Source organism: Saimiri boliviensis, chromosome 3 (genome assembly GCF_048565385.1).
Source record: "Saimiri boliviensis isolate mSaiBol1 chromosome 3, mSaiBol1.pri, whole genome shotgun sequence".
Classification (NCBI taxonomy): domain Eukaryota; kingdom Metazoa; phylum Chordata; class Mammalia; order Primates; family Cebidae; genus Saimiri; species Saimiri boliviensis.
In genome coordinates, this window is record NC_133451.1 from 93298620 (window position 1) to 93309567 (window position 10948).

General features: G+C 37.2%; 1 long non-coding RNA gene across 3 annotated transcripts; it reads left to right on the forward strand.

The window, feature by feature from the left end:
- Positions 1–1360: 1360 nt before the first annotated feature.
- LOC141584023 (uncharacterized) lies at positions 1361–9596 on the forward strand. Of its 3 annotated transcripts, none has more exons than XR_012516892.1 (5): positions 1361–1446; positions 3602–3703; positions 5365–5562; positions 5883–7669; positions 8808–9596. It is a non-coding gene; the product is annotated as an uncharacterized LOC141584023 (long non-coding RNA). The 3 variants fall into 3 exon arrangements; XR_012516891.1 differs by having other exon boundaries at positions 5883–5974; positions 6161–9596; XR_012516890.1 differs by having other exon boundaries at positions 5883–9596.
- Positions 9597–10948: the final 1352 nt, after the last annotated feature.

Consider the following 10948-nt stretch of genomic DNA (forward strand, 5'->3'; position numbering starts at 1 on the left):
AACAGTTTGGAGGTTCCTCAGAAAACTAAAAATTGAGATATGATATTATCCAGCAATGCCACTGTTGTGTATATACTAAAAATAAAGGAAATAAGTATATTAAAGAGAAACCTGCACTCCTAAGTTTGTTGCAGCACTATTTATAATAGTTAAGATTTGGTAGCAACCTTATGTCAATCAACAAATGACAGAATAAAGAAAATGTGGCACATGTACACAGTGTAGTATTATTCCACCATAAAAAAGAATGCGATCCAGTCATTTGCGACAACATGGATGGAACCGGAGATCACTAAGTGAAATAAGCCAGACACAGAAAGACAAATCTTGCATATTCTCACTTATTTGTAGGAACTAAAAATCAAAACAATGGAACTGATGAACAGAGAGAGTAGAAGGATGCTTCCTAGAGGCTGGGAAATATAGTGGTGGGATTGCAGGGAGGTGGGGATAATTAATACATTATAAACAATAGTTAGAAAGAATGAATAAGACTTACTATTTGATAGCACAACAGAGTGACTATAGTCAATAATAACTTAATGTGCATTTTAAATAACTTAAGGGGTGTAATTGTATTATCTGTAACTGGAAGGACAAATGCTTGAGGAAACAGATATCCCATTCTCCATGGTATGCTCATTTTACATTGCATGTCTGTATCAAAACCCCTCATGTACCCCATAAATATATATACCTACTATGTACCACAAAAATTAAAAATCAAAATAAATTTTAAAAAGAAATAGATTTCAGACTCTTGAATAATTTGGGAATGCTATGAAAAACTAAGGTCAAAAAATGCAATAGTATGTAAAGATTAAATCATCATTCATTCAGCAAATATCTATTGAATATCCATTATGACCTCATCAACTGGTCTCTAGGGAAGTAAGTATGAAACAGTCAACAGGGCAATATACCTTTCTTATTAAAAAACAGTATGTAATTATTTATTTAAGTAAAATATAGAAATATAATTATAAACATTTAATTATAAAATTAATTATATAAATTAATAATTATTAAAATTATTTAATTAGAGAAATGTATATTATGCAATGAAGTTATATAACAAGGGAACTCAATTCCAGTCATTGAGACTTCTCTGAGGAATAGATATTAAATCCAGACCCAGAGGATGATTGAGCCTTAAATAGGCAAAGGGAGAGAGTTGGGAAATTGTAAAGGACGTGAACCAGCAAACTCTCATTGCATTTAAGGCAGAGAAAAATAGGTCACTGTGGCTACAGAAAAATGAGCAGGAGGGTGGTAGCACAATATGAGATCAGAAAGACTAGCAGGAGCCAGGTTATGCAAAAGCCTGCCTTGAACTTTATATTAAGGGCCAAGATATTTCAGAAAAGCCTTCTAGGCAAGGAAGTGAGTTGATGAAGTTGTGAGAAGGGAAATGCTGTTCTTTACCATAATCCTTAGCAAAAACAGGTAAACAAATGAAACTAACAAGGCTGTTTCCTTGCTGAAGGAAAACTAAACTGTAAATCACAGACATCTGTTCATGGGGGGAAATCTGGGGAAAGCAATTGAGTATAGACTCGCAGCTTAGAGAAGAGAAGTGTGGCGAGGGCCAAAGAGAAGGTAGGCTAACTTGGACTTCAGGCAACTTTTGTGAAAACACGCATCTTCAGTAAAACTACAAAAATGATAATAAGTTTAATGGGACTAGATTTCTTGTGAAATGTGCAAGATGTATTTTCCACCAAGTTCACTGAAGAGATGTAATACAAATCGCTCACAAAGATCCATGAGCAGAAAAGGAAGAACACGTGAAGAAATCAGGTCCATAATACAACAGCTACCATTTAATTAGCAGTTTCTGTGTGACAGGCTGTGCTGAGCTACATACTTGCATATCTCCATCTATTCACACAGAAATTGTGGGCCATAGTGTAGTTATCTTCATTTATCAGAAACAGAGACTTAGAAAGGTTAATTTGCAGAGGTCACACATATATTACGTGACAAAACTGGTTTGAATACAGGCAACCTAATTTGGAGCTCAGCTTTTAAGCAGTATAGTAAATTCACTGTGATTATGTAGAGGGCATTTGAGTCATCCATATTTTAAAGTTTTCAGAAACATCTGAATCTTCAAAAATAGAGACTCTCCTAAGGAATATTCCATATACTTTCATTCATCCAGCACATATTAACTGACTATTATATGTTCAGTATTGTCCTAGTCACTAGGGACGAAATAGTGAGCACCAGAATAGTTCTTCTCAAGAGGCTGGCAATATTCCTGAAGAGTTTGGTTGGATTGGAGCTGGAAAAAGACATTAATCAAGTATGTACAGTAAATGTCCATTTAAACATCTATTTGACATGACATGCTATGAGAAAATATTATTTGAAAGTTTGATTTAGTAGAATTTGTATAATGAAAGATTTTATACACTTAAGAAGATATGTCAGGGCTTTGCTGGAAAAGTGACAATTAAATTTCTATTTGAAGGATACTTAAGAGTTAACAAGTCAAAGGAACTGGGGATGAAAGGAAACGGGATGGGGGGGAAATGATCACTCCAGACAGGAAGAAAACCCACAAAGGTCTTGTAGCAAGAGGTAACACGGAAGGGACAAGGAACAGAAGGGAGGCCAATGTGTCTGGAAAGTGAGTGCAATGACAGACACAGGGTGAGATAAGGCTGCAAAGGAAGTTGAGGAGGATGAGGGCAGGGTTTTTGGGCTATGTGAAGAATGTAAGCCTCTATAAGATCATAGGTACAGATGTGCATTTTGACAAGATCACCCAGAGAGCTGTATTGAGAATGGATTTGATCCAGGTTAAGAGCGAATGTGGTAGTCTAGTAAAAAAGTTTACTAAAAAAGTCCACGCACAAAATGATAGAAAGCTTGAACTAGAGTGAAGGTAGCGGATCCAAAGAGAAATGAAAAAATTAGTGGGAAACTTGGAAGGTAATATTGAGAGCACTTGGTAAAGGATTCAATTAAAGATTGAGAAAGAGTGAAATGTTGCTAAGTTTCTGACTTCCAAAATTCAGAAAATAGTAGTGTTATTTACACTGGTTAAAAAAAAAAAGCAATAAAAATATACAAGGTTTCAGGAGGGGGCTCATAAGTTTGGTTTTGCAGATGCAGAGGTTTAGATTCTTGAGATACTGAAGAAGAGATGCAAATAGCTACCTGCATTCTATCTGAAAATAAGTGGAAAATTATGTGCTGGAGATGTGAGTTTAGTACCTTGTGTATATATTATACATTGTCATTTAAAGTAACAGAATGGATAAAATTGCCTAGGGAGAAAGGGCCTAAAAGACAGTCCTACTTTGGTATTCACAGAAAATTGACCCTCCCACACCATGGATACCAAAATCCACTGATGTTCAAGTCTCCGATATAAAAAGGCATAGTATTTGCATATAACTAATGCATATCCTCCTGTATATTTTAACTTTATATTATTCATAATACCTAAAACATGGTAAATGCTAGGCAAATAGTTGTTACACTGTATTGTTATTTATTTGTATGATTTTTAATTATTGTATTGTTACTTTATATTGCTTTTGTATGTGTGGAATATTTTTAATTCATGTTTTGTTGGTTGAATCCACAGATATGAAGTCTGAAGATATGGAGAACTGACTGTAATCCCAAATTTAATTGCTGGGTAAAGAATGAGGAATCTACTACACAGACAAAAGGAAAATCCAAAAAGGTGAGGTTAAAATCTCTTGACAGAGAAAAGGAAAGAAAATGTCTCAAGAGGAGTGGAGGGACTCATACTATTGAAAGCTACTACAAGTCCAAGTAAGATGAGACCTTTAAAGTTCCCTTTGGATTTAGCCACATGAAGGTTGTGGTGTGACGGTAGCCTGTTCCCAATCTGTGATCTGAGAGGAAGTCGTACAGGATGGGTTGATGTGTGATTAGAAGATTAGGGACTAACCTGAGGAAATGTGGATTCCAAGTATAGGAGAACATTTTTGAGAAGTTTAACTGGAAAGTACAGGAAAAGACAAAGGATTTATGGGACATGGAAACTCTTTCGGAGTCTATCAGTCATGATTGGGAGTTGGGAAACTGAGATGGGAACAGGAGTCAAAGATAAACCTCAAATGTCTTATGTGAATGGTCAAATGAGTTACAGTACTGTCTATGAAAAACAAAAACTATAGGAGTTGCTGTTTTATGAGGTAGAATATGGATTAAAGTTTGAGCATGTTGAGTTTATGATGTCTATAAAAACACCCAATGAAAATAGTCTGTCAAGGCCAGGCATGATAGCTTATATCTGTAATCCCAACATTTGGGGAGGCTGAGGTGGAAGAATCACTTGAGCCCAGGAGTTCTAGATCAGCCTGGGCAACATAGACTGCAAAACTCTGTGTTGCAAGAACCTGTAAAGCCCTTTATTAATTAAAAAATTATTTAAAAATTACCCAGGTGTGGGGTGTGCACCTGTGGTCCCAGGTTCTCAGGAGGCTGAGATGAGAGTGTCACATGAGCCCAGGAGGTCCAGGCTCTAGTGAGCTATGATCACACTGCCACTGCACACTAGCCTGGGAGACAGTGCAAGAACCTGACACACAAACACAAACACACACACACACACACACACACACACACACACACGTCTGTCAACAATTGAAATGGAGCTCAGAAGAGGTTAGGTCAAAGATAGATGTTAGGAGAGGCAGCTCTGGATTATACATGGTAGTTAAAGCCATGGAATAGATCAAAAAACGGCATGTACAGAGAGGATTAAAGAGAGACTAAATTCCAAGCTGGAGGATTCCCTATCGTTTAAAAAAAAAATCACAGTATGGGAGAAGACATGAAAATAGCAACCAGAAAGATAGGAGGAAAACCAGAAGTTTCTGTCTTGAGAGACGAAGACAGAGAATGCCTATTGAAGAAAATTGTCAATTTACATCAACTGATTCTGAAAGGTCAAATAAGGTGAGGATTAAAAACTGTTATTGGATGTAGGGCCATGAAGATTATTGATTACCGTACTGAAAGCTATTGGAATAAAGGGTTAGAGTTAGTGAGGAAACCAAATTTTAGAGTTAATAGGATATAAAGATGAAGAAACAGAGTGTGTAGACAATCCTTTCATGAAGCTTGCAAAGAGATGAAGAGGTAGTAGTAAAACTGAGGCTACAGAGCTGTACCAGCTGTAGTACCGTCAATTGTAAATACTGTGTAACTAGTCATATTCCTGTGGCACTGCCTGCCTCCCAGAGCACCGGCCCCAGTGCAGGACAACTAACTGTGTTTGGCCAACACCGGCTGACGTCTGGGCTCAACTTGCCCTGGGAACACCAAGCCTTCCCTCTTAGTTATTATTAGTATTTTTTTTTTTTTTTTTTGCAGCCAAGCTGACCAGCTGTACCCTTGAATTTTTTGACTTCTCATGCCATTTCTGAGCTTGGATGAATCATAACCACACTGACAGAGTCCAATGTGGAATCCGGAATCCAGAAGTACCAGACCACAAAATTCAAAACAGCAGAGAAGTTAACTCGTCGAGGGCTACACACTGCCCAGTAGAAAACAAGAGCTAGGAGGGAGGTAGGCAGATCAATTTCCTCACCTTTCTTTCTTCCCAGGACTGCTAGGATCACATTTTCTTCTTGCAGCCTGCCTGGAAAAATTGCAAATGTCAAGCAGTTACATCTGTTGAACAATCTGATGCACACGTTAGAGCTTTCATGAGAAGGGGTAGCTATTTGGTAACACCTCATTTAGTATTGCTTTACATTCTTCCTTTTCTCATTTTTTTCCTCTTAAATAAGACATCAGCACTTTCATCTTTGTATGAGGCTCTCTATAGTAAACCTGATATAAAACAAGGGTAGATTCAGGGAGCCCTTTTTTTTTTTTTTCTTAAGGTGGAGAAGAGCTGAGTATGTTCAATTACTGATGAGAAGATCTAGTCAGGAGGAAACTGTTGAAGATGCAGAAGGGGAGAATTGTCACTGGGGTAAGGTTTTCAAGTAAGGAGGAGGGACAGGCTCCCTAGTATGCGTGGAAAGTGAAACTAAGTATTTCTGAGCTTTAATTATGTGGCAGGATCTCCTCACAATGATGGAAATTTGTTTCTTTTGTTTTCTTTTTGGTCCTCACACCATGTTTTGAAGTAATTCTTACCATTGTCTTCATGTTGCAGGTGAAGAAACAGATACAGAACTTTTAGGGAATGTTCTTAAGTCACACAATTAGGTGGAAGAGAAATTATTATACATCAAGCTTCTATGTCTAGAGCCAATATTCTCACTCAGTGTATTTTACTGCCTATTCATTATAGAGGACTTTTTTCCATCGTGAAAGAGGAAAGGAAGAGAGGTTGAATGCAGCTACAGATTTGAAGATGTTCACAGTTTGCAGTGGACTATGCCAGTGGTGAAGAGTGATTGGAAGAAGGGCATTTTGGGAATTTGGCAACAGTATGAAAAATTGGAAATCCTTTAATCTATAGCCTTGGTTCTTGCAATATCCTCTCACCCATTCATATTGCTTCTGCCCTTGTCTCTCTCCAGTCTGTTCTCAACACAGCAGTAGAGTGATTCCGTTAAACGCAAGTCTGATTACATCATTGTGCTCAGACACATGAATGACTTCTCATCTTGCTCAGGAAGAACCAAACAATTCTCATTAAGACCTGTATGATGCTACGTTATTCAATTCTGTCCCTTTCTGTCTCCCCTTCAGCTCATCTACTTCTCGTCTTGATCACTCAGCTCCAAACTTCCATGAAAGCACTGGTTAAGATCACAGTGCTGTTGCACCCACTACTTCCTCTGCCTGGGATAGAGGACTCTTTCTCAAGATGTCCAGCAGGCTGTTTTCCTCAGATCCTTCAGGTTTGCTCAAAAGTCGCCTCTAAGAAGCCTGGCCACACTCAATTGCCCTACCAATATTTTCTATCTCCTTCCCTTCTTTGCCATTTTCTTTTTAGCACTTATAATTACCTATCATGTATACTTTAATTTTTTTGGGTCTCACTGTCTGTCTTTCCCACTAGAAGCTAAAGCTCCTCAAGGAAAGAGCTTCTAATCTTTTTTTTTTTTTTTTCAGTACTCTATCTTTAGCAGCTAGCATAACCCCTGGCTCATACTACCTTAGTAAACACTTATTGAAGGAATAATTGTAGAGAGTGGGAGAGCCAGGTGGCTGGTAGAATGTGCTAAGATATCTAGGTAATACAGGACACTAGGTTGAGGGTAATGACCAGGAATATGTGGTTTTCTGCTTTTATATTTCTCATTTGCTAGGGTACAGATATGAGGTGGAATGATTTTTATACCAGAATTTATTCTAGACACATCTTTTATATCTTGTGTTCTACCTTAGACAAAAACTTGGATTTCTTTTTATGTCTTGTAAATCTTTAGACAGACAACAACTAATGATAAGCCACTTTTAGAGGGATTTAAAAAATTCAGATGGGTATTATTAATTGCTATATATATGACATATATTTTGAATAGAGGACAGTTTTTGTATCAACAATGTAAACATAAATTTGGACCTTAACTTATGCATCTGTTTTTTTTTCCTCTTAGAAAAAACTTGTTATTTGTTGGGAGACATGGGAATTTGCAGCTTTAGATATTCCATTCAGGCAGAATTTAAGTTTGGAGGGTCAACAGACCAGACTTGGAGTCCTGATATGTAAGTTAGTACATTTCCATCTAATTTTCCACTCCCAAGAAATGGAAAAGTATGAGTCATTATGTGATAAGAAGCTTCCTAATTGAGACAAACAAGTTTTCTAGTGCAGCATAGAAAATTAGACCTAGCTATAATTAGAGAAGACCAAAGATAAAGGAGAAATTCTAATGAGAACTTAAAGAAAGCAGCACAATCTTCAACAGATTAATGCCATTCACACAGAAACAATATTTTTTTCAAATTTTCTGGGCACAGGAACTCCTGATGTGTTTGCTCAATGCAGAATCCCCCAGGTTTAATGTATGAGCATCTGTAAAGCTAAGGCCCTAGAATTTTACAGCTGATTCCATTGTAAGCTGGATTTCATTTTTATAAGCACCACGGCTGATTCCATTGTAAGCTGATTCCATTGTAAACTTCCATTGTAAGTTTGGTTAATAAACCAAACATGGACAAACATGATTGTATAACATATCCTATAATAAAAAAAGAAACATTGGCCTCTAAGTTAACCAAATTAGTGAAAGTTAGACACTCAAGCTCCCACATGTTCCTAAAACAGGAAACTCTATGTACTCTTTCAGTCTTTTCACTTTTGTTCTAAACAAATATATGAACCATTGCTGGGTTATTCACTTTAAATTTGTATAATTGAATTTAAATAACAATTAGAAGAGCGAATGATGCCTGGTAAAGCCAGGCAGGCTGAAGTCTAATAAGAACTAGCAAATAAGAGTCTGCCGGGGAATTAAGAAAACAACAATTTCCAAAAGCACACAAGAGCATAGAAAGAATTGCAGTCTAGGACCTCTTTAGGCAGGGATAAACAGACCTCAATCACTCCAGAGGGCATTCCTGCATTACAGCCTAATAATGTCCCTGAGTTAATAAAAAAAGATTCAATCATTCTTAGTACTATCTGTTTAAGATTTCGGGGAGGTACAGTGAGTCTTCCACAGTCTTAGATGAAGAAAAATAATATAAAATATGGATTAAATTTCAGCTATTTGGAAAATTAACAGAAGTGGAAAATTTTATTCCACAGAGAAAGGAGATACATACTTTCCGTGTGGAAGGTGGTTAAATAACGCTCTTCTGTTGGACTTGTGGTCTGGTGGGTGGTAACATAATTTTTCTTTAAGGTGCCAGAAATTGGGGAAGATTCCTACCTGAGACAGCACAGGGCAGCAACAGTGAGAAAACAGGAAAGCCACGTCAGTGTGCACCAGAGCTTTGCAACTCCAAGTGCAGTCCATCAAGGACCAACAGCTGCAGGATCACCTGGGAGCCGTCGACAGTACAGACTCTCAGATCCCACCCCAGATTCCTGAGTCAGAATATGTAATTTGATAAGATTCTCAGGTACATTAAAGTTTGAAAAGTGGTGCTTTAGTGAACTGAGATTTCTGTGTCAAGGGATGTAGTTGATGTTGAAGAGCTGAGTTCAGAGTTCAGAGAGGCATTCAAAAGCCGCTTCAAGTCATACAAAAGAGCCAAGAATAACTGAAGAGCTTCCATATACCTCTGAAAACAGGGTCAGAGGTTGTAAGGGTCACAGGCAGGACAGATACCTTGCACATTTTTTCCCTAAGAAATCTCAATTATCAATCTCAAATTTTCTTTAAAGTATTTTTTACTATAACATAACACAAATATTGAAACACACAAATGTGTATACAAATCAATGCATTTTAATACTGTTTTAAGGACATAAAATTCACATGTAATAAATACACAACTTTTGAAGAAATATGTACATCAGGTAATTGCTACTCTGATTAAAATATAACCCATGTTCCTCACCCCAGAAATCTTTCTCTTATCCTCTCAAATTAATTTTGAGCCCCTGGACAACAGCTGTTTTAATTCCTATTACCATAGTTTTCATTGTTCCTGAACTTGATAAACAATAAAAGCAAACATTATATACCTTTTTGTGTCTAGATCCTTTTCCTTGGCATACTGCTTTTGAGATTAACCTTATATTACAGTACATATCAATGATCTGCTACATTTTACTAGTGACTAGTGTGGTATAAATATACCACAAGTTCATTCTCCTGTTGATGGACATTGGGTTGCTTCTAGTTTTTTGCTATTATGAATAAAGCAGCTATAAAAGGAATATTCTTATACAAGCCTTTGTGGGCAGTGCTTCATTTCTCTTAGGTAAATATCTAGGTGTATAATTGCTGCTAACTTTCTGAGAAATTACTAGTTTTCCAAAGCAGTTGTACCATGTTATGCTCTCGCCAGCTTCACATGCTTGCTTTAATTTCAACTGCTTCACATCCTTGCTAGCATTTAGTGTGATGTTATCAGTCTTTTTAATTTTAGCTGTGTGAAATGGTTATGAAATGGTACGGTTGTTAAATGGTGCATTTACCTGCTTATGAATAATGCCAAACACCTTTTTTGTGTGTGCATGTACTTATTCCTCATCTGTATATCTTCTTCAGTGAAGAATCTGTTCAAGTTTGTGGCAGACATATTTGCCAGAATAATGATAATGCAAATAGGTACAACAGTATCTTCCATAACACATAGTTCTCTTATAATACATTCTTGACATTCCTACCATTAGGTGGTTGGGTTTATCTGACAAAAGGAGTGAAACCTTGCTACTGCCTTCAGTGATAGCTTCTAGTGGAAGTTTTGCTATATGACTTCAGAGGCTAGATTATAAAAGGTGATGTGCTTCACCTGGTTCTATGGGAACGTCTCTCTTGAGAGCCAGATATTATGCAGTTTTAAAACCTGTACCACTTTGTGCAGGGGTCCAAGTGGGTAGGAACCTACAACCAACCCAAACTTGCAAGATATGAGTGCACCATCCTAGATGTGGATCCTTTAGCCCCATCTGAACTGCCTTAGCTGATACCTAGTGGAGCAGAGACAAGTTTTCCCCACTGAGCTTTATCCAGATTGTAGATTTATGAGCAAAATAAACGACTGTTGTTGTATTGAGCCAGTTATTTATGGGGTGGCTTTTTATACAGCATCAGTAACCAGAACACATTTTGGTTATTTCATAACAAAAATTGGCTTTGTGACTAAAGATGAGAAAAAAAAGATGTTAGTGAAATTCTAAGGCCTTCAAACAGCAGCCTAAGAAAACCTAGAAGGCTGCCAATGAAGCCTCTAATGTAATGAAATTGGAACCTGCACCAAAGGGGACCCTTGTAATAGTGAGATGTGTGACCATACTGGCATCTGAGGCAATGAGAAAATTAGGAAATTTGTCAAATTTACCCAAGTACCAAGTAAACACCTTATCAGTTCA